The following is a 23,658-nucleotide window of genomic DNA, read 5'->3' as shown; positions in this document are numbered from 1 at the left end:
TCACGTTCCCAGTGGCATACTTTGACCCCAACCATTACCTTGACTCTCTTCTCACTCTGACCTTCACACTCATTTTGACCCTCACCTGTTCCTTGACTGATCTTGACCTTGATCTGTATCTTGACCCTCACTCTGACCCTGATCTCAACCTTGACCTGACCTGACATTGACCCTCCATGTGACCCTAACCCTAACCATGGCCATGACTCTGACCTTCATTCTGAGACCCTGAGCCTGACCCTTATTCTGATCTTGATACTTATCCTCACCCTTCTCATCCTTACCCTCAAATCCGACCCAAACCCGATGTCACCCTTACACTGTCTCTCATCCCCCCAACCCTTGTACCTTACTGGACCCTGCCCCCACCTCTGACCATCACCCTGACTTTGACCCTGATGCTGACTCTGACCCTGACACTACCGCATCCCAATCCTGACTCACCCTACCTTTACCCTGACCATGACCCTGACTGTAATCGAAATCACACATTGACTCGTACGTACCTCATGTTGACACTGAAACTGACTGTGACCTTCATCCTCACTTGCACTCTCACCCATACCCTTCCCTGAACAATAACCCTTATCCTAAACCTGATCCTCACTCTCATGTTGACCCTGATCCTAACCCTTATCCTAGTCCTGACACTGACTTTCATCCTCATTTGAACCTTGACATTTACTTGTCCTCACTGACCAAGACCTTGACAATGATCTGAATCCTCAATCTGACCCTGTCCCTGGCACTGACCATTATACCAAAACTGACCCTGAAATGTGCACTGGCCTTCATTCTGACTCTGACATTAACCCTCACTCTGATACTAACCTGACCCTTTTTAACCTTCATTCTGACACTAACCCCTTCACTGACCTCAACTTTTTCCTGACCCTCATCATTAAATTTAAGCTTACTCTCACCATGACGTTGATCCTGACTCCCAGCCTCACCCTGTCATGACCCTCTTCCTGACCCTCATTATGCCCTGAGCTGAATCTTACTTTTACTCTACACCTGACACCTGACCATTATGCAGAGTTAATCCTAACCCTGAACAGAGCTGCACTGACCCTGATCGTGACCTTCAACTACACCCTAACCCTGGCATGCACCCTCATCACCAAACTGAGTTTGACCATGATGTCTTGTATGTGCACACATTCTAGTTTCGTCTAGATCTTTTGTAACTTGCAATGTGAATTTAATTTTCAGAATTTTGTGTACTTACCAGCTTGCGTAAACTTTTGCTGCTTATTTTCAAATATACTACTTTGATTCATGTTCATATGATCTAATACAATGAGGTAAAAAACATAAACAAATATATAGTGGCTATTACTCTTATTTATTACTATGGCAAATTATCCCTATGACAGTTGTTGAATTAGAGAGCTAAAAATGGAAAATTTCCCAGGATTCCAGACTGATTCCAGCACCCTAAGAGGGCCTCCTGGCTGGCTGGGGAGACTGCTGTTGTGCTTGGCTCCATCCCCTGCCCATCGTCTTTACTACCTTTTCCCTAGTGGGTGCTGGATGGGGTAAGCCAGCTGGCTGCACGATCCAAGCAGGGAGCAATGGTGGGTGGCACATCATACAGACCACAAGGACGTGGTCGCAGTTCTTGACTCATGGGTCACAGATATGGATCCAAGTGTCGTGGCCATAACAATGGATTTTTTTTTTTTTTTTGAGATGGAATCTCACTCTGTCTCCTAGGCTGGAGTGATCTCAGCTCATGGCAACCTCTGCCTCCTGGGTTCAAGCGATTCTCATGTCTCAGCCTCCCCAGTAGCTGGGACTATAGGCGCCTGCCACTACGCCTGGCTAATTTTTTTGTATTTTTAGTAGAGGTAGGGTTTCACCATTTTAGCCAGAATGGTCTCAATCTTCTGACCTCATGATCCACCCTCCTCAGCCTCCCAAAGTGCTGGGATTACAGACATGAGCCATCTAGCCTGGCCCACAATGCTAAATCTTTTTAGCATCCTCTTCTTTAATAAAAGGTATTACAAAGATTATACACTGGTTATTGCTTATTGTGGTTGCTGTACCAATGGATCTCCACAGAGAATGACAATACGCATATTAACCATGCCTTATGGGAGCAAAAGTGATAAATGATCAGGGTACTTTCATGGTCTCCCACAGAGGAAAGCTAGCAGGCAAACCTGTGCTTATGTTTCCAATAGCTATTTTTATAAAAGCTATTTTTAGGAATTGGAAAATTGGTTTTATTGGCCACAGAGTTATGCGTCTTATAAAATAGAAATCAAAATCAGAAATTACTTTTAGAGGTGTTATAAACCTTTGAGAGTTCATATTGGATAAGGTTTTCATTGATAACTGCTTTCTGAGAAAATGACACTGAACTAAACAAGCAATTGATTAAGTGGGGGAAATATCCCTAAGACTACAAAGTACTTCCTATGTGCCAGACAGAGCCCCAGGTGCTGTGCCACAAAGGGGTTAGTCTAGTACTGTATAATCGCTAATGAGAAAACGACTGATATTTCTGCACCCAGCAATTCACAAGAACAGCCAATGGTAAGGATGGAAGGAAGACAATGGACTGACCTTTCTTTGCGATCATCGTTTCTTGACTGCATTTCTCCTTACCAGGGGAAATGAGACCAGTAAGAAATGAGGCAAATATGTTAAGAAATTATGAAAAAGGAAAAGAAATGGTAATGATTGTTTATACATGTATATAGTTTCATATATATACTTTATATGTAATATATAGTTATATATAGGTATATATTATATTGTTATATATATTTTAACAAAATGTATATTGTTATATATATAAAATGGTTGGAGACTTGTGTGTGTGTGTGTGTGTGTGTGTGTGTGTGTGTGTGTGTGTGTGTGTGTGTATTTTTAAAGATAAGGTCTGTCACCCAGGCTGGAGTACAGTGGTGCAATAACAGCTCACTGCAGCCTCGACCTCCCCAGGCTCAGGTGATCCTCCCACCTCAGCCTCCCAAGTAGCTGCAACTACAGGCAAGCACCACTATACCTGGCTAATTTTTTATTTTTTTGTAGAGATGGGATTTCACCGTGTTGTTCAGCCTGGTCTCAAATTCCTGGGCTCAATGAATCTGTCTGCTTCAGCCTTCCAAACTGCTAAGGTTACAGGTGTAATGATTCGTTTTAAAAAGGGAACTTTTCTATATATATAGACTCTGTTTTTCTTACTTTTTTTTTTTTTTTTTTTTTTTTTTTTTTTTTTTTTTTTTTTTTTTTTTTTTTCTTTGAGACGGAGTTTTGCTCTTGTTGCCGAGGCTGGACTGCAATGGGGCAGTGTCAGTTCACCACAACCTCCGCCTCCCAGCTTCAAGCAATTCTCCTGCCTCAGCCTCCAGAATAGCTGGGATTACAGGCATGTGCCACCACACCCAGCTAATTTTGATTTTTAGAGACAGCATTTCTCCACGTTGGTCAGGTTAGTCTTGAACTCCTGACTTCAGGTGATCCTCCCACCTCGGCCTCCCAAAGTGCTGGGATTACAGGTGTGAGCCACTGTGCCTGGTGATAGACTTAAACTTGCCAAGTGAGTTAACAATTTCTAGTCCTTCATTACAAATACTCTACCTGCATGTTCCATATAAGGAATTGATGCTGCTGAGACATTTCTGAGTTAGTTTTAAGCTCCATCATCAACATAATAAATGAGTATTTCTTCTTTTAAGTGAATATACAGTTTATTTAACATTCAAACTTCATTAAGACGTATAATATGGCAATTTTACTGGGGATTAAATCCTACCTAGGATGATTGCTTGCTGGGGCTAAGCAACAGGGTCCAGTTTATACTTAGCACTAATTTAATTAAATACTTCATTGAATAAATACAATACCAAACAAAATGCATTCAAATGCTTTCTAAAAATATTTTAAAGGCCTTTCGACTCAGGCTAATGACAAACACAATAAAGGCAGACATACTAGTTTAACATAATTGGCTGATTTTATATAGCACTTATATCTTTTAGTGTGCAAGTATGTTATTAAATGATAGAGAACATCTCATGCAACCATTTCTACAGAACTAGGAAACAAATTTCTAAGAAAGAAAGATTTTGCAGACCCCAAAAGTCCAACTCAAGAAGTTAAAGCTAATGACTTTCCTCACAAGAGCTCACAACTAATGTTGCTTTGCTATCAAAATCTGTATTTCTGATCTGCTATGAGCCTTGAGACAAGATTCAAATATTCCCAAAGAAAGAAGCACAGTGCACGCTGTGATCGCCTATTCAGCAACGGCAAGCACTGCATCCAAAACTCTCATTCCAGGAATTAAATAAGGTCAGCCACATTCATGGGCACCTCCTCCACTATAGTATTGTAGAAAGTCTCAATGTCACAAAAAATCCTCTTGTCTTCTTTGGTAACAAAGTTTATAGCCACACCTTTCCTCCCAAATCGACCCTTTCTGCCAATTCTGTGAGTAGTTTTCATGATTGGTAGGTAGATCATAACTGATAACCAAAGACACTTCTTGCACATCAATCCCGAGAGCCAACAAGTCAGTAGTGGTCAGAATGCGGCTTGACCCTGATCGGAATTCCCTCATAACATCTCTCTCCTTCTGGTCCATGTTACCATGCTGCAAATTAATAAACCAGAGCAGAAACTGTAAAGTCTCTGGCATGCATTTTCTCAGTCAGCCAGTCCACCTTGTACCTTGTATTGGGAAAAATAACAAGCCTACGTAATGGTCAGTGTCTTGTACAAGTCACAAAGTGTATCCAACTTCCATTCCTCTCTCTCAACTTTAACATAAAACTGTTTGACTCCTTCAAGGGTCAATTTTTCCTTTTTCACCAGAATTGGAATTGGATGTCTCATGAATTTTTTTTTTTTTTTTTTTTTGGCCACTTCCAACACATTAGTTGGCATTGTGGCAGCAAGTAACACAACCTGAATACTTATATTTAGTTTTTGGAAAATCTCATAGATTTGATCCTTAAACCCACGACTCAACATTTCGTCTGCTTTATCCAATACAAACATTTGGATCCATTTTGGAGAAAGATATCTTCTGTTTAATATGTCAAACGCTCTCCTGGGTGTACCAACAACAGTATGTGGTGCGTCAGCCTGCAGCTTTTGCATTTCATTTTGAACATTTGTTCCACCAACGCAGGCATGACAAGTTGCTCACATATAGTCTCCAAGTGCCAGAATTACCTTTTGGATCTTTAATACAGGGAATAATAGCTCTCTGCTGAATAGTGGAAGCCTTCTCTAAACCATAAGCATAGATGCCCCAAAGAAGAGACTCCTTTAAATTCATGTCATAAAAGTTACCAACAATCTCATTCCAGCTGCTCTCAATGACACCATCAGGGTCCACTCCCTCTGGGCTGCCATGTTCTCTGTTGTAATTCATGGAGCCACCAGACATGATCCGAAAAACCACTCAGCACCCGACTGAAAAGCGATTTCTTTTGTAACCATAAGCACCATAGCTCTGAATGGGCAAGACAGATAGTTGCACTATTAAACTACCAAAACCTAGGAAACACAGGTGCAATATAGAGTACTTTACAGTACATAGAACAAGAGAGTGAGAGCAGAAGTAAATGAAAACTGCTACAAAGCCATGAAATCAGTGAAGCTGCCAATAAAAGATCATTTAAGGTTCGGGTGCCGTGGCTCATACCTGTAATCCCAACGCTTTGGAAGGCTGAGGTGGGCAGATCAGGTCAAGAGATCGAGACCATCCTGGCCAACATGGTAAAACCCCATCTCTATTAAAAATTCAAAAGTTAGCAGGGCCTGGTGGCATGTGCCTATAGTCCCAGCTACTCGGGAGCCTGAGGCAGGAGAATTACTTGAACCCAGGAGGTGGAGGTTGCAGTGAGCTGAGATCACACCACCGTACTCCAGCCCGGACGACAAGAGCAAAACTCCATCTTCAAAAAAAAAAGATCATTTAAGAAAGAAAAGAATGACATACCCAAAGGATTATAATTCTACTATAAAAACACATGCACACATATGTTTATTGCAGCACTATTTAAAATAGCAAAGACTTGTAACCAACCCAAATGCCCATGAATGATAGACTGGATAAAGAAAACGTAGCACATATACACTATGGAATTCTATACAGCCATAAAAAAGAGGAGTTCATGTCCTTTGCAGGGACATGGATGAAGCTGGAGGCCATCATTCTCAGCAAACTAACACAGGAACAGAAAACCAAATACCACATGTTCTCACTCATAAGTGGGAGTTGAACAATGAGAACACATGGACACAGGAAGGGGAACATCACACACTGGGGCCTGTCAGGGGGTGAGAATGCAAGGGGAGGGAGAGCATTAGGACAAATACCTAGTACATGCGGAGCTTAAAACCTAGAAGATGGGTTGATGGGTACAGCAAACCACCATGGCACATATATACCTATGTAACAAACCTGCACATTCTACACATGTAACTCAGAACTTAGTAAAATTTTTTAAAAAGGAGAAAAAAAATGTATTGGGAAAGTTGACCTTAACAAGGATATTCAGGTGTCCCAAACTTGCTTCATCATAAGAATCACCAGAGACACTTGTTCGACAGCAAGAACTCCTACACAGCTTTGAATAATTGTAATTTCACTCCATATGTGATCTACACATAGCAGCAGCCCTAAGAGCTCCCATTAAAAAAAACCATTTTAAAATGAGAAAAGATAAAAACAAAAGTAGGAATTCTGCTAAGTTGTACTGGGTTCGCTGTTTAAATAACTGATGGCAAGTGTCTGAGTGGCAGTCCTGAAGTTTTGACATCATTCAGTCTCTAGCAATTAGTTTACCATAAAAAAAGGTTGAGACATTATTTTGCTTTGTTCAAGACCAAATTTAAAATGTAAAATTATACATATATTATGTTGTTTTAAACGGAATGGTGTAATAACAGTGGTTGTCTTCTTAAATAGTTAAGTTTACAACAATATAATGCAATTCATAAAGACGTAATATATTAACTAAATTGTAATTATCAGATTCTTATATAACTTTAAAAACTTAGTCCTGGGCCAGGTGTGGTGGCTCATATCTGTAATCCCATCACTTTGGGAGGCCGAGGCAGGCAGATCACCTGAGTTTGGAAGTTCAAGACCAGCCTGACTAACGTGGAGAAACTCCATCTCTACTAAAAAAAAAAAAAAAAAAAATTAGCCAGGCGTGGTGGTGCATGCCTGTAATCCCAACTACTCCGGAGGCTAAGGCAGGAGACTCACTTGAACCCGGGAGGCAGAGGTTGCAATGGGCGGAGGTTGCAGTGAGCCAAGATTGCGCCATTGCACTTCAGCCTGGGCAACAAGAGTGAAACTCTGTCTCAAAAACAAAAACAAAACAAACTTAGTACTGGCTGGGTGCAGTGCCTAACACCCGTAGTCCCAGCACTTTGGGAGACCAAGGTGGAAGGATCACTTGGGCCCAGAAGTTCAAGACCAGTCTCGGCAACATAGCAAAACCCATCTCTGCAAATAAATAAAAAATTAGCCAGGCATGGTGGCATGTGTCTGTAGTCCCAGCTACTTGGGAGGATGAGGTGAGAGGATCACCTGAGCCCAGGGATTTGAGGCTGCAGCAAGTAGTGATCATGCCTCTGCACTCCAGCCTGGTTGATGACAGTGAGACCCTGTCTCAAAGAAAGAAAAAAAAACAAAGCAAAACTTAGGCCCAATTTAGTGAATAAATTAGGCTTAAATGCTTGTAATTTCTAAAAGAAAAAATACAAAAACTGCTGACTAAATATAATTTTAACTTGCCCTTATTAAAATATCAGTAGATGATTAATAAAATATGAAAATGCCTTTGGGTGCTAATACATAGATGTTTGATTTTGCTTTAAATTTTTTTTTTAAATAATGGGAGATGAATGCTCATTAAAAATTACAGCATGGTTCTTAACTTTTTGCCCTCTGAGTGTCCCTTATGTCTAGAGAAAAAAAAGAAAAGATTGCTTACTTTAAAGACACTAATTATTGTGGTATAGTTCATAAAAGTAATCCATTATATCTGGAATATTTACTGCAACAATTGTACAATGACTTGATTACATTCTAGGGTCTGCTTGTTGAGCTGGCACAATGAGTTCAGGTCCTAGTCCTTTATAGGATTACTTTGAGTTCATCTGCTTATGTTTCTACCTCCTTCATTACACTATGAACCTTACAATGGCAGGGAATGAAATTATCCTTGTATTCCATACCAAATTTAGCCCCTGATACACAGTAGGCACTCAGTATTACATAATGGAAACAGGCAAAGAGGAGAATCGAATATTCTATTCAGTTTATTTACTTTCTTACCCTAGGCCTGAATTTTTATTAATAATGAGATAATTGACTTAATGATGCAATGCCAGAATTGCTGGACTTATAGGAGGAAACTTACATGAAAATAATGAGAATGGCTATTTGCTAGAGTATGAAGCCTAAAATGCCAATATCATCAAGTTCTGGAGGTTTATTCTTTCGGATTTTCAGTTTTCTGTTTTTAAAATCATTAGTTAGGATGCTAGTACCCCAGAAAAAGCAAGAACATTGTCTATCTTGTTCCTGTATATTCCTAGAGCCAGAACAGTGACAGGAACATAGTATACGTTCAGTAAATACTAGTTGAGAAATGACTCTGATTGCCGATGGAGGCTGGCGGCACTTTGTTGAGGGGTACAATACCATTTCAGTGATAGATTATCACTGAATGTGTACAGTGGGCAAAGTTAGGGCACCTGTAACGTGTTTGCCATGAATGGGTTAAACCACTCTTCTTGTCTTAGCTATCAGCCAACATTTTAAACAGCTGACTGCAAAGAGGAAGACTATGGAACCAGCAGGTAGAGTGGGCTAATGAGGCTCTGAGATGGAAATGTGAATCTTGGAAAACAGATTCTGCTGGTTCCCTGTTTGGCTAAGAACATTGACTTCCTTATTTGTTAGTTTTTTGTTTTATTTGGGTTTTCCTGATATTAAAAGGTTAGGTTGTGCAATACAGCAGTGTTTTAACGTTTCACTAATTGAATGAAACCTGTGATGTGCAACAAAAAGATTTTTGTGTTTATTTATTGAGATTGTGCATGCACTGTGTTAATGTCACACTCTTTGAACATGTACTCTTCTTCCAATTAGAAAGAAAAAAGTGTGGTGGAGGCTTAGAGATAAAGGAATGATTTTAAATAACAAAGAAATGAATTAAAAATTTCCTGTCCCCAGAGTCTTCTATCTTTCTCTGGTTAGGAAGCGGATGCACTCACAGGTCCAGCTATTTTTCCAAAGTTACATTATCTTAAAGCTTTGAGTCTGGAATTGGGATGGGGGTGCTTACAGGTGATTTACTAAAATAACATAGAGAATTTGAGAGGTAGAGGGAGATATTTTGCAGCGTATATGAAAGGGTCTTATGTCTACCCCACTTGGAATTGCAATATGAACTATGCCAGTGCTATATAAAACAGGATTCATTCACATTTGGAATGCTGCATACTTTATTGCATAGCTGGGAGACAGTTGAATTTTCTGTCATATTGTCACACTTGTAGTTTGAAGTATGAGAACTCACAACTTAACTCTTTTTGCCTCTCCTCTTCCTGGTAAGTGGAGGCAGCCCCTTCACCCTGTGGAAGAATTATTTGTTTATTCAATTAACAAATTCCTAGCCATGGGACATCATTCAGTCTTACATCCAACTAAGGCCATTTGCTCATGGGACATCTGCTTTAATTTGGATTTTGTCTACCATGGACCCTGAGACAAGGACTTGGGTGCAGGTAGCTTCTGGAGGGAGAAAATCCCTGGAAGCACTAATAAGAAAGTTAAAAAAAAGTGAGACAGGAAAAGAGAAAAAAATTGATAAAGTATGCATAATAGAGTATGTTAGTGCTGTAAGTAACGAGGTCTCAATCCTCCTGGGAACCTCTGAGAAACTATTGGGAACATATATAAAATATCCCCATCAGAGGGAAGGCTGGGGTATTTATGAGTACATACCCACGTATCTCAATTGTGCCTGAAAACTTCCCATGGTGCAAGAGAGAGGTCTCAGGTAGAAAGAACAAGACACTGATTCCTAAGTTGGGATGTTTTCAGTGTGCCAGGGAGTGTCCACCATTAAATGGAGGTCAATGCGGGTGAGCCAAGCAGATATGGGGCAGCGCATCTGTGACATCTACTAAAAAAATCCGTACTTTCTCTACTTCGAGGCAGGGTCCATTTTGGGACCAACAAACTTCAGACTGAGGTAAGATCCAGGGCTGCCATATATGGCTATTTAGGATTAGCCAGCTGTGCACCGTTTAACCCCAAAGACTGCCAAATACATTGACTGTATTGGAATTATTATTGTCTGGAACTGGGCAATGAAAAATCTGTAACACATTCTCAGGAGTGTCAGTATCATTGGCATCCCTTGGAGCTATGTAAGCCATGTAATTCACAATCTGCAAAGTTGTGCATGCTGTTTCTCTTATAAGAAAATCCTCTTATGAAGGGTAGGTATTATTTTTGGGAGAGTAAATAAATTATTATAAAGCATTAGACAGAGGACATTTCAAAATAAAAGAGATTTCAGTTAACATATTTGCATCACTCAGCAAGCCGTTGTTACAGGTTCTTTTTTTTTTTTCGACAGTCTTGCTCTATTGCATAGAGTGGAGTGTAATGGCATGAACTGCAGTAGTCACTGTAACCCCCACCTCCCCGCCCCAAGCAATCCTCTCATCCTCGCACTTCGGCCTCTCAAGTATCTGGGACTGGAGGCATGCACTACCATGCCTGGCTATTTTTTTTTTTTTTTTTTTTTTTTTTTTTGTGTGGGGTTTTTTTTTTTTTTTTTTTTTTTTTTGTAGAGATGGAGCTTTGCCATTTGCCTAGGCTGGTCTTGAACTCCTGGGCTCAAGCCATCTGTTTGCCTTGGCCTCCCAAAGTGCTGGGATTACCTCACCTGGCCTAGTTACAGGTTTCATGTGGCAGTCAGACTCAAAAGACCCAATAGGCTTTAAAACCTAACATTGTATTTTTCTTAGCTTTTTAGATGGATACAGGACCACATGTACAGTATCTGTGCCTTATTAGGGGACCCAACAGCTACCCAAGTGCCCTCCTCACCTGCATAAGTCATGTCTAGCTGCCTCACATACAAGGTACACGTGTGTCATCTTAACACAGAGAAGCTACAGCCTCAGTTTCCCCCCAGTCCTTTAGACCATACTAGTCCAGTTTATGGCTCTTCCTTTCTTGGTGCAGTTCCGACAATTAGGGGTTTCGTGGCAAACAGGGCAGGTATAACCATCCACATATATTTTAATCTCTATTTGATTATCGAATTATATATTAAGATAATCTTAATTACCAATGAGACAGTAGTATGAGAAGACAGACTCCAAACTTGTTTTAAAGGCAAGTCTTCAGCACATTGTGATTTTACTCACAATATTCTACATAAATTTCGATGAAAAAGAATGCAATGCTTATGAAACAATGAACCTCATCTCTAAGTTCCTGCTCAAAGTAACTGACAAATGCTATAAACTTGAATGTAAACAAATGCATAGTTAAAACTAAATTATTTTCTCATTACAAAGTAGTCTTATTGTTAGATGTAGAATACTTGAGAAAGAAGATAGGCACACAGTATATATTTTAGAAATGTATTTCTCAACTAACTTTAAAATTTCATTGTAACATCTGTGCCAGTTTTCTGGCCCATGTAATCTTTCTTTTACAGGACTATTGCAGAAATTGAGAAGTAGAGGTTGGAAAGAAAGATGACATAACAGATAATCTACTATTGCTATTAACCAATTGTTGAAACAGTTTATCAGCAAGACAGAGATAGCTTTCTCAAGGGTTAAATATCCATTATATGCTCGCATAAACTATGAGCATTGTGTAAGCACAGTGTTCTCTAAGTACTAACTGAGGGCAACTTACATATTACCTGGAAAAAAACTTTATATAGTTAAAACGCTACAGAAAAACTACTCTGTTTCCAAGGGATTAGTCAATGGTATTCTCACGTTTTGGAAGCTTTTATTTTTAATCATTCTTTCTTAAGCTCTACTAAAATAAAAATCTAAATTCTTTTTTTTATCTTCCTGTTTTATTTCTGCAAGCACCATATAGTTTCATTGCTCATCATAATGACTTTAAAAAAGAGAGATGATTTTCTGCTTTTGTGAAATGGCCAATTTATTGCCAACTGAGCCACAACAGAACTGATTTCTCATTGCTCTAATTGGAATCAGTTTTGTCTCTGAGAGATACTTTTTTTTTTTTTTTTTTTTTTTTAAAAGGATATCATGACAGGCCAATGTCAGTGAACTCAGGGAGAGGCCCTGGATCAGAGGCCCCGAAATTAGGAAAGAGATTGCTACATGGATTTCACATGCTCTCTTGCCAGAAAAGCATTCAAATTGACATTCTGGGACCCTTTTTTGTAGCAGACAGCTATTCTTCTTCTTTCACATATTAAATTTCTGCTCTAACCTCAAAAAGGTATATATAGAAGCAATAGTTTCCTGAGGGAAAGAGTACCCTGACGATGTCGACAGCAACACCTGTCCCCTAGCATAGGTTTCTAATAGTCTCGGATGCCTATTGGACCTTCTTGATGCACATCAGCTTTGTTATGGAGCTAAAGATGCAACTGTGTATGGCCCCCTTCACTTCCTCCTTCCTTCCTCCTTCTCCCTCTTCTTTCCTACATTCCATCAATTGAGGCTGAGTATTATATATCTAGCACTGAGTATTTGGTGGTAAATAATATATCTAGCACTGAGTATTTGGTGGTAAACTTGATAGACATTGCCTCTGTCTTCACACATTTTTATAATCTGGTGGTGGTGGCAGATATTAAACACGTGAGCACACAAATGTAGAATTACAAATTGCAGTAAATTCTGGAGAAAAAATGTGATGCTATCGGGGAAAAGCTGGAGTGGGGTGATGTGAAGAAGACAATCTCCCTTACAAAACCACATTAAGTTGAACTGTCAGGGAAGGATAAGGAGAAACATGGGAGTGGGGATTGGCATGTGCAAATGTCTTGAGGCTGAAGGTGTAGACAATTGTGACTTTTTTTTTTTGAGATGGGGTCTCACTCTGTCACCTAGGCTGGATTGCAGTGGTGTGATCTTGGCTCACTGCAGCCTCGACCTCCTGGGCTCAAGCAATCCTCCCACCTCAGTCTCCTGAGTAGCTGGGGCTACAGGAGCCTGCCATCGATCACGTGAGGCTAATGTTTGTATTTATTTGTAGAGATGGGCTTTTGCCAGGTTGCCCTGACTGGTCTTGAACTCTCGGACTCAAGCAACCCTCCCACCTCAGCCTCCCAAAATGCTGGGATTATAGGCACGAGCGGCTGCACCTGGCCTTGACTCATCTGAGTTAGCAAAAAGCCAAGTATCGCCAAAGCTTTGTCAGCAAGGAAATGTGACCGGCAAGCTATGAAGTTGAAGCAACAGTCAGGGGCCATATCATTCAGGCTAAAAGCAAACATATGTCCACTGAGAAATAAAGCATGTGAATAGGCCCAAACTAAACAATAGAGGCTGCGGGATTGCACCTGCATGACACATTACTGTGCAGGTGGTAACATGTCCTCTTGTAATTATTTGGGGAATGGTGGCTATTATGCTGTGTCAGTAGCATTGAACCTGAGAAACGACAATGCAAAGGTAGTCGTTTATCTTTTACAAGAGATTCTTTGAACTCTAAAAGGGGGTTCACCTGGGGACAGATCAAGAAGATTTATGTTCGACCTGTAGCATTAAGCAGACTGTGTTCATTTAGGATGCACGATGGTAGCTCAGAAGAATAGAGGGTTGTGCCCTTTGGAGTAGAGGCCTGCTGTTTGTTTGGCAGAGGGTAATAAATAAAAGGACCACAGTGCCTCGAAGCTCTTTGGAAGGTTTGCAATGAGGAAGGTAAAAAATGGGAAACAGCCTGAAAATGGCATGTGATGATGAGGGAGCCGGTGAATGGAAATTCAAATCCCTATCACGCTTTTAAACTTTTCCGCGCTGGTGAATTATCTGGGGTCTTGTGGCTCTTAATAGAGCTTGCACTTATTGCTGCCTCCCTCTCTCTTTTCGTCTAGAAAGTCTGACTTAATGAAGCAAAATGGCATTGATGGGGGAGGAGAGAGAGCTTTCATTATTGGTGTATTAAAGAATGTTGCTGCGATGTGACCAGTTGATAGAAAAATTTAAAAACAAGAAAAAAAAAAAGTAAGAACTTTGCATGTGTCAGTTTTTCTGCGAGACTGAAAAATTTCACAAATGTTTCACAAACATTTCATTTTTGAAATCAAATACTTTAAATGCATTTCATCTCTTCTGAAGAAAAAGTATGTCTTCTATTATAAATATAACATAAAAATGACAATTTAAACCATTTTTAAGCATATTCAGCTTATTGAGTATATTTGCTGCTCAATGTACATGGGCAACTATCACTACTGTACATCTCAAGAATTTTTCCATCTTCTACAACTGATACTCTACAATCTTCCCTTATCTGCAGTTTTGCTTTCTGTGGTTTCAGTTAGCTAGAGTGAACCGAACCACCGTCCAAAAATATTAGTAAATTTTTAGAGTGAGCGACCACATTCACATAACTTTTATTACAGTATATTGTTATGATTGTTCTACTTATTGTTATTATTTTTTAGAGACTGGGTGTCCTGTTGCTCAGGCTGGAGTGCAGTGGTACAATCATAGTTAACTGCAGCCTGAAATTCCTGGGTTCAAGTGATTCTCCCACCTCAGCCTCCTGAGGAGCGGGGACTATAGGTGCACACCACCATGCTTAGCTTATTAATTTTTTTTTTCATAGAGACAAGGTCTTGCTTTGTTGTTCAGGCTGTCCTCAGACTCCTGACGCCTGACTTCAAACAGTCCTCCCATCTCAGCCTCCCAAGGTGCTAGGATTACAAATGTAAGCCAATGTGCCCATCTGTATTTTATTATTCGTTATTGATGTGTCCAATTTATAAATTAAGCTTCATAATCAGTATATATTTATAGGAAAAAAACTTAGTATATGTAGGGTTCAGTACTTTCAGTACCTTCTGAGGTTTCCGGCATCACCCATTGGGAATCTTGAAATGTATGCCCCATGGATAAGGGGGAAATACTGTATCCACTGAGCAATTCAATGAATGATTCAATACTGTATCCACTGAACTCTCTATTTTCTCCTCCCCTAAGCTCCTGGCAGCCACCATGCTACTTCTATCTCTATCAATTTTACTACTCTGGATACCTCACCTAAATGGAATCACACAAGGTTGGTCTTTTTGTGACTGGCTTATTTTGCTTAGCATAATGTCTTCAAGTTTCATCTACATTGTAGCATGTGCCAGAATTTTCTTCCTTTTTAAGGGTAAATAATATTCCACCACATGTATAAATCTACATTCCATATTTTGTGTACCCATTTATTTGTCTATTCACATTTGGGTTGTAGAAAAAGTGTCTTTTAAACATGGAGCAGGGGGCCATGATCCTTTCCTTTTCTTAAATCATCTTACTTTTATTTTTTCCTTTCACTGTTCTTTCCTTCTTTCCTTTTATCCTTTACTCACCTCCCTCTCTCCTCCCTGGGTAAAAGGAGGATAAAATGTGACTAAGAAATGTTACCACTGGGAATTCAAGAACTAGGCCAGGCATGGTCCAGGCACAGTGGCTCACACCTGTAATCCTAGCACTTTGGGAGGCCAAGGCAGGCAGATTACCTGATGTCAGGAGTTCAAGACCAGCCTGGCCAACATGGTGAAATTCCATTTCTACTAAAAATACAAAAATTAGCCAGGCGTGGTAACCCACACCTGTAATCCCAACTACTAGGGAGGCTGAGGCTGGAGAATCGCTTGAACCTGGGAGGCAGAGGTTACAGTGAGCCGAGTTACGCATTTACGCTTCTTCTATGTCTTTTCATGGCTTGATAGCTCTTTTCTTTCCCACCCCTCCCCTCCCTCCTTCCCCCTCTTCCCCCTTCCTTCCTTCCTTCCTTTCTTCCTTCCTTCCTTCCTTCCTTCCTTCCTTCCTTCCTTCCTTCCTTCCTTCCTTCCTTCTTTCCTTTTCTTCCTTCCCTCCTTTCTGTCTCTCTCTCTTTCTCTCCTCCCCAGGATGGAGTGCAGTAGTGCAATCATACCCCATTGCTGGAACTCTGAGGCTCAAGAGGTCCTCCTGCCTCAGTCTCTTGAGTAGCTGAGACTACAGGTGCTTGCCACCATGCCCAGCAAATCATTTCTTTTTAGCATTGAATATTATTGCATTGTATGATGTACCCGTTTATTTATCCATTCACCTTCTGAAGGATATCTTGGTTGCTTCCAATTTTGGCAGTTAATGATAAAGGCTGCTATAAACATTCATGTGCAGGTTTTCGTGTGGACATAAGTTTTTAGCTCATTTGGGAAAATGCCGAGGAGCACAATTGCTGGATTCTGTGCTAAAACCAAATCTAGCTTTGTTAAGAAACTTTCAAACTGTCTTCCAAAGTGGCAATGACTTCCTTTTGGGTTTTATTGTTTTCCTTTCAGAAATCAGGAGTTCAGGCTCCATTATAACACTTAAATTACAGGGTGGCAATGTGGATGAAGAGAGAAAGTAAATAGGGTCTCAGACCCCTACACAGGGCCTGGCGTAGTGGTTACGCTTTCTCCTGCTCATGCAGACTGTCCAGGTGAACTGAGAATGGGGATATGGAGTCAGAGAAGTTTTTTTAAGACTGCTTCAGCCATTAAGTTCTTCTTCTCATTATTTTAGAGATGAGGTCTCACTTGGCCACCCAAGCTGCAGTGTAGTGGAGTGATCATAGCTCACTGCAGCTTCAAACTCCTGGGCTCAAGCACCTCTCCTGCCTCAGCTTCTCCCTGAGCTAGCTAGGACTAAAGGTGTGCTCCATTATGCTTGACCAAGTTATTATTTTTGAAGGCATAAACCCAAGGGGTTGTGTACAGCAAAAGAATAGGAGAGGAATGGTGTCCCTGAGGGATTAGGTGATGGTTTTGGCATTAAGGATAAATAAGAAGTAGGGCAAGTGCCAGGCTTCTTAATCTAGCAGACTGCAAGGACAGTAAAGCCATGATTAAGAGGCAAGTTGAGGCTGGGTGCGGTGGCTCATGCCTGAAATCCCAACACTTTGGGAGGCTGAGGTGGGAGGGTTACTTGAGCCCAGGGGTTCCAAACCAGCCTGGACAACAGAGTGAGACCTTGTCTCTAAAATAATAAAATTAAAAAATGAGGTGAGAGGACCGCTTGAGCCCAAGAGATCAAGGCTGCAATGAGCCATGATTGCACCACTGCACTGCCATCTGGGTGACAGAGCAAGACCCTACTGAAAAAAAAAAAAAAAAAAAAAAAAGAGTTGAGTTGGTAAGGTGTTTATGTATTTAAAAAATACTGTTATGATAGGTACCGGGCACTTAGCACTTTCTGATTGAATTAATTGATTTGGAGTATAATAAAGCTCTTATTTGGGCTTAGCCAGAAGACTGTGATTTAATGGTGGATATTTTTATTTAAATTTGTTTCTGATTAACAGGACAATTATCAATTCCATTTAATGTTTTCTCATTATTTCCAGTATGGCAAAGGAAAAGCAGCTGCAGTTGCTCCTCACTTTGTATTAATAGACAAAGGATGAGAAAAGTCACTTGTTGTCATCAGTGCCAGGTATGTGTCACAAGGGTGATCTACACTTATCCATTGCCACTTCACTAGAGGGGAACAGCTACAGCAAAGGCACTTTGTGTCATATTTCAATGCAATAGGCTGTGGACCTGATGGATGGTCAATGCACAAGGCATAAGGTTTTAGAATAATTTCCACACCTAAAAGGGTGGAGATCTTTGTCAGAAAATGTGAAAGTTAAGTGAGCAACATTTCACCCTGATTTTTATCTATGTCTTGGAAACCTAGCCAGAGCTTCATCATGTGTCAAATGTTGAACAAAAGCCAATTGTGATAGTTAATTCACTCTTAGTAAAGTCTAGGCAGGTGTATTTCAACTTGCTCATGGAGAAAGTTAGGAAGTTAAGCAGTATCATGTGAGTGGCTGTCAGCTCCACACAAGTCAGCAGCAAAAGATTTGTATGATGATAATAGTTGCAATTAATAGTAATTATTAGTCAGGCATGATGGTTCACACCTGTAATCCCAATATTTTGGGAGACTGAGGCGGGCAAATCACTTGAGGTCAGGAGTTTGATAACACCCTGGCCAGCACAGTGAAACCCTGTCTCTCCTACAAATACAAAAAATTAGCTGGGTGTGGTGGTACACACCTGTAGTCTTTACTGCTTGGGATGTTGAGGCAGGAAAATCACTTGAATCCAGGAGGTGGAGATTGCAATGAGCTGAGATTGTACCAGTGCACTCCAGCCTGGGTGACAGAGCAAGACTCTGACTCAAAAAAAAAAAAAAAAAAAAAAAAGTATTCATTAAAAACGGTCAGTAATGCAAAAGTCCCCAGAAATGTCAGGGTTTAGGGTTTGATATGGTCTGGATGTTGTCCCCTCCCAATCTTATATTGAAATGTGATGCCCAGAGTTAGATGTGGAACCCGATGGGAGGCGTCTGGGTCATGGGGTTGGATCCCTCTTGAATGCCCTGGCCCCCTCTCCACAGTAATAAGTTCACGTAAGAGCTGGTTGTTTAAAAGATCCTGGCAGCCCTCTTGCTACCTCCCTAACCACGTGATGTGCTTGCCCCCACTCCACCTTCTGCCATGAATAAAAGCTTCCTGAGCTTGGCTTCACTAGAAGCCAAGCAGACACTGGTGCCATACTTGTACAGCCTGCAGAACCGTGAGCCAAATAAACCTCTTTGCTTTGTACATTACTCAGCATAAGGTATTCCTTTATAACAGTGCAAAACAGACTTACATAAGATTTTATTACATATGGCCATATTGCTCATCAGAAATTGCTCTGATTCTTCCTCTGGAAAAAAATCCTAATGTATTTAAAACATTTAAAAAAATGCTTTGTTGTTTTAATTTTCATTTTGGGGTTGTTAATGAGTTGAAAATACTTTTTAACGTGCTCATTATATATTTGTATTTCTACTTTTGTGATCTTTACCATTTTTTTTTCTCTTGGTATTAGTGTTTTTCTATCGAATAATAGGAACTATTTATACTTAAATTTGATGTGATTATGTACCTTGCACATATTTTTCTCTGAAAATTTATTTTTATTTTAATTTTCAATAGTAAAGCTATTAACTGAACATATAAACATGTATATATATATGTATATGTATATATATATATATATATATATTTTTTTTTGGACATAGAAGATGTTTCTTTATCTCAAGAATACAAAAATGTTTACCTTGGTCAGGCATGGTGGCTCATGCCTGTAATCCCAGCACTTTGGGAGGCCGAGGTGGGTGGATGGCTTGAGGCCAGGAGTTCCAGCCAAGCCTGGCCAAAGTGGTGAAATTCCATTTCTACTAAAAATACAAAAATTAGCTGGGCATGGTAGTGGGTACCTGTAATCCCATCTTCTTGGGAGGTTGAGGCAGGAGAATCATTTGAACCTGGGGGGCAGAGGTTGCAGTGAGCCAAGACTGCACCACTGCACTCCAGCCTGGGTGAGAGAGATTCTGTGTCAAAAAAAAAAAAGGAAAATGTAAAATGTTTACGTTTTTGTTCTATTATTATTATTAATTTTAAATTTTATTTTTATTTTTTGAGACAGGGTCTTACTTTGTCACCCAGGCTGGAATGCAGTGTCATGAACACAGCTCACTGCAGCCTTGACCTCCTAGGCTCAAGTGATTGTCCTGTTTCAGCCTCCTGAGTAGGTGGGACCACAGGCGTGTGCCACCATGCCTGAATAATTTTTTTTATTTTTTGTAGAAACATGGTCTCCCCATGTTGCCCAGGCTAGTCTTGAACTCCTGGGCTTAAGCGATCCTCCCACCTCAGCCTCACATAGTACTGGGATTCAGTACTATTTTAATAGTTTAATTATATCAATGAAAAAAATTCGGAACTGCTTTTGGAGGCAAAGTGTAAGATGAAGCTCGAACATTATTTTTTTTAATATGGCTAGCTGACTGTCCCAAAAGCATTTATTGAAAGAGTCATCTTTTTCTCTCTGTGTAATTTTAAATGCAAACATAAAGCCACATAACAAGTACTTTGTTGATTCAATCACTTAAAGGAAAACTGACTTTTCAAAAAGATCTTTTAAAATTTTAATTTGACTTTCTTTCCATTATATATATTTACTACCTGTTGCAGATGGATTGAAATACTTCCAGGAGTATTTTTATTGAAAATGATTCTAACCGTTGTCTTAGTCCATTTGTGTTGCTGTAACAACATACCACCAACTAGTTAATTTGTAAAGAACAGAAATATATTGCTCAAAATTGTGGAGGCTGAGAAGTCCAAGGTCAAGGTACTGGCAGATTCAGTGTCTGGGGAGGGCCTAGTTCCTGCTTCCAAGATGGCACTTTGAACAGTGCCCTCACATGGCAAAAGGTAGAAGGGAAAAAAGGTGGAATGAGTATTTTGTGAAGCTTTTTTTTTTTTTTTCTGAGACAGAGTTTTTGCTCTTGTTGCCCAGGCTGGAGTGCAATGGCATGATCTCAGCTCACTGCAACCTCTGCCTCCTAGGTTCAAGCGATTCTCCTGCCTCAGCCCCCCGAGTAGCTGGGATTACAGGCATGAGCCACCATGCCCAGCTAATTTTTGTATTTTTAGTAGAGACAGGGTTTCACCATGTCAGCCAGGCTGGTCTTGAACTCCTGACCTTGTGATCTCCCTGCCTCGGCCTCCCAAAGTGCTGGGATTACAGGAGTGAGTCACTGCGCCCGGTTGTGAAGCTTCTTTTATGAAGACTTTAATCATATTCACAAGGGAGGAAACCTCATGACCTAATTGCCCCCTAAACAGCGCACTTCGGCGATTAAATTTCAACATATGAATTTTAGGGAACACATCCAGATCTTGACAAGTATTATCATATTTTTCAACAAAAATCAGTAACATGGGGCAGGGCGCAGTGGGTCACACTTGTAATTCTAGGCTGAGGTGGGTGGATCACCTGAGCTCAGGAGTTCAAGACAAGCGTGGGCAACATGGTGAAACCCCATCTCTACTAAAAATACAAAAATCAGCTGAGCATGGCATGCTTCTATAGTCCCAACGACTTGTGGAGCTGAGGCAGGAAGATTGCTTGAACCCAGAGACTGAGGCTGCAGTGAGCTGAGATGGCACCACTGCATTCCAGCCTGGGCAACAGAACAAGACCCTGCCTCAAAACAAAAAACAAACAACAAGAACGACAACAACAGCAGCAGCAGGGGCTTGGAACTTAAGCCTAGTCGTCGTTGAAGATTATGTCCTTGGTTTTTTTTTTGTTGTTGTTGTTTTCTGAGCTAGGCCTAATTCTTTTTTGAGCTATATCTTTGATTTCTTGCTAGTTTTTTTATAAATACTGTTAAGCTTTTAGAGCTCGTTTAAAAGAAAACTTGACTTACAGTGATAAAGTGAGAAAGACCATATTATTATGATATCACATGTATAATGCAAATCAGTGCTTACCACATTGCCTGTATCTTTTAAAATGAAAGATTTGAGAGCATATGCTGCCTGCAATGTGGTGATAATGATGATACACTGAAATATTCCACTTAAAAAGCATGCACAAGCAGTAATGAGTCTTCCTGCTAGCATTTCATGAAAAGGAGGCCCTAGGTCATGTTTGTAATATCTGTACTTTCCAAAGGGCTTCCAGTGGTCTCATGTAATAATTAGTAAAGCCTTTACCTTGCATAAAAGGAGAGAATATGTATTTCTCCTTGATTTTGAAAAGTACCTGATAAATTACATTTCCCTCCAGGTTACCAGAAAATGACATCAACACAATTTTTTCTTACAAAGTTAAAGACAATCATTGCATTGAAGAGGAAAAGAGTTTTTTTCTTGATTAGACTTCAAAGGATGTATTAAATCAAAATTAATGTTGTAAGTCTGGGTTAAATTTTCTCTTAGGGAAGGAATTACATTAAAAACCTCCAGGAACATTAGTAGCTAGAAACAAGATTTATTTTCACTTAGGAAGTTATAGTAGTATGTGTCACAAAGTACTTATGCATCTTGATAACTTAGCAGTCTCTCATTCATAATATTCAGAATATCTAACTTAAATAGGAAAATACAGAATAAACTCAATATTTTCTATATGCCAATCACTGGACTAAAAATTTCTGTGCATGTATTATTAATCCTCATCATCATGTAATATAGTAATGTTTTAATCAACTTTATTGAGTTATAGTTTACATATACTTTTTTTGTTTTTGATATGGTGTCTCGCTCTGTCGCCCAGGCTGGAGTGCAGTGACACAATCTCAGCTCACTGCAACCTCCGCCTCCTGGGTTCAAGTGAGTCTTCTGCCTCAGCCTTCTGTAGTTGGGACTACAGGTGTGCATTACCACATGTGGCTAATTTTTTGCATTTTTAGTAGAGACAGGGTTTCACCATTTTGACCAGGCTGGTCTTGAACTTCTGATCTCAGGTGATCCGTCCATTTCGGCCTTGCAAAGTGTTGGGATTACAGGCATGAGCCACCTTATAGTTTACATATACTAAGTATAACCATTCTAATTGTGCAAGTCAATGCATTTTAGTAAATGTATATACCCATGTAACTACTATCACAATAATAATAGAGAATATCTTCATAATTGAAAATATTCTTTTGTGTCCACTTTGTAGTCAATCCTTTGCCTCTACCTTCACCCCCTGGAAACTACTGATCTATTTTCTGTCACTATAATTTTGTCTTTTCTGCAATTTCACGTAAGTGGAATTGTAATATAAGTAGTCTCTTTTTTTTTTTTACATAGCATAATGCTTTCAGATCAATCTATGTTGTTTCATGTATCAGTAATTCATATCCTTTCATTGTTGAGTGATGTTCCATTGTAAGGATGTACTGTAATATGTTTATACATATACTCACTCACTGATAGATATTCAGGTTTTCATTTTTTGACTATTATGGATAAAGCTGCTTTGAAATATAATGTAAAAGTATTTGTATAAACGTTTAGTTCTCTTGGGTAAATACGGACGTGGAGCATTGGATTTTACAATGATTGTACCATATTAAATTCCAAACAGCAATGTATGAGATTTCCCGTTGCTCCTCATCTTTGTCAACACTTGGTCTTTTCAATTTTAGCCACTCTAAAGAGTATTCATAACTCATGGAGGTGTTCACCAGCATTTCCTTGATGTGGTAGCCAGTTTCCAAGATGGCACCCAGTGATCCTCATCTTCTGGTATTTATGCTTTTGTGTAGTCCAGTCCCATAATAAATGTGGATGACCTGTGTAATCAATAGACAATCGCTGGAATAACAACTGAGTAAATTATGAGGACAGGTCATAAAAGACTTTGTAGTTTCTCTCTTGTTCTCTTTCAGACCACTTACTCTAGGAAAAACCAGCTATTACATCATGAAAACACTCACGCAGCACATGGAGAGATCTATGCCATGAGGAATTAAGGCCACCTGCCAATAGATAGCACTAATTTGCCAGTTATGGGAGTGAACCATCTTGGAATTGGATCCTCCAGTCCCAATCAAGTCTTATGATATAGTCCTGGCCACCAT

The 23,658-nt window shown here is 39.9% G+C and overlaps 1 protein-coding gene and 1 pseudogene across 1 annotated transcript in view; one reads left to right on the top strand and one right to left on the bottom strand.

The window, feature by feature from the left end:
* LOC108294014 (S-adenosylmethionine mitochondrial carrier protein) overlaps nucleotides 1–23,658 on the top strand; it is a 147,905-nt gene that overhangs the window by 70,239 nt on the left and 54,008 nt on the right. The gene's annotated exons all lie outside the window — the stretch shown is intronic.
* Nucleotides 3,850–5,883, bottom strand: LOC108294013 (annotated as a pseudogene).

Source organism: Cebus imitator, unplaced genomic scaffold, assembly GCF_001604975.1.
Source record: "Cebus imitator isolate Cc_AM_T3 unplaced genomic scaffold, Cebus_imitator-1.0 Scaffold556, whole genome shotgun sequence".
NCBI classification, from domain to species: Eukaryota; Metazoa; Chordata; class Mammalia; order Primates; family Cebidae; genus Cebus; species Cebus imitator.
The sequence above is the reverse complement of the archived record's forward strand: the minus strand, read 5'-3'. Positions and strand labels throughout refer to the sequence as shown.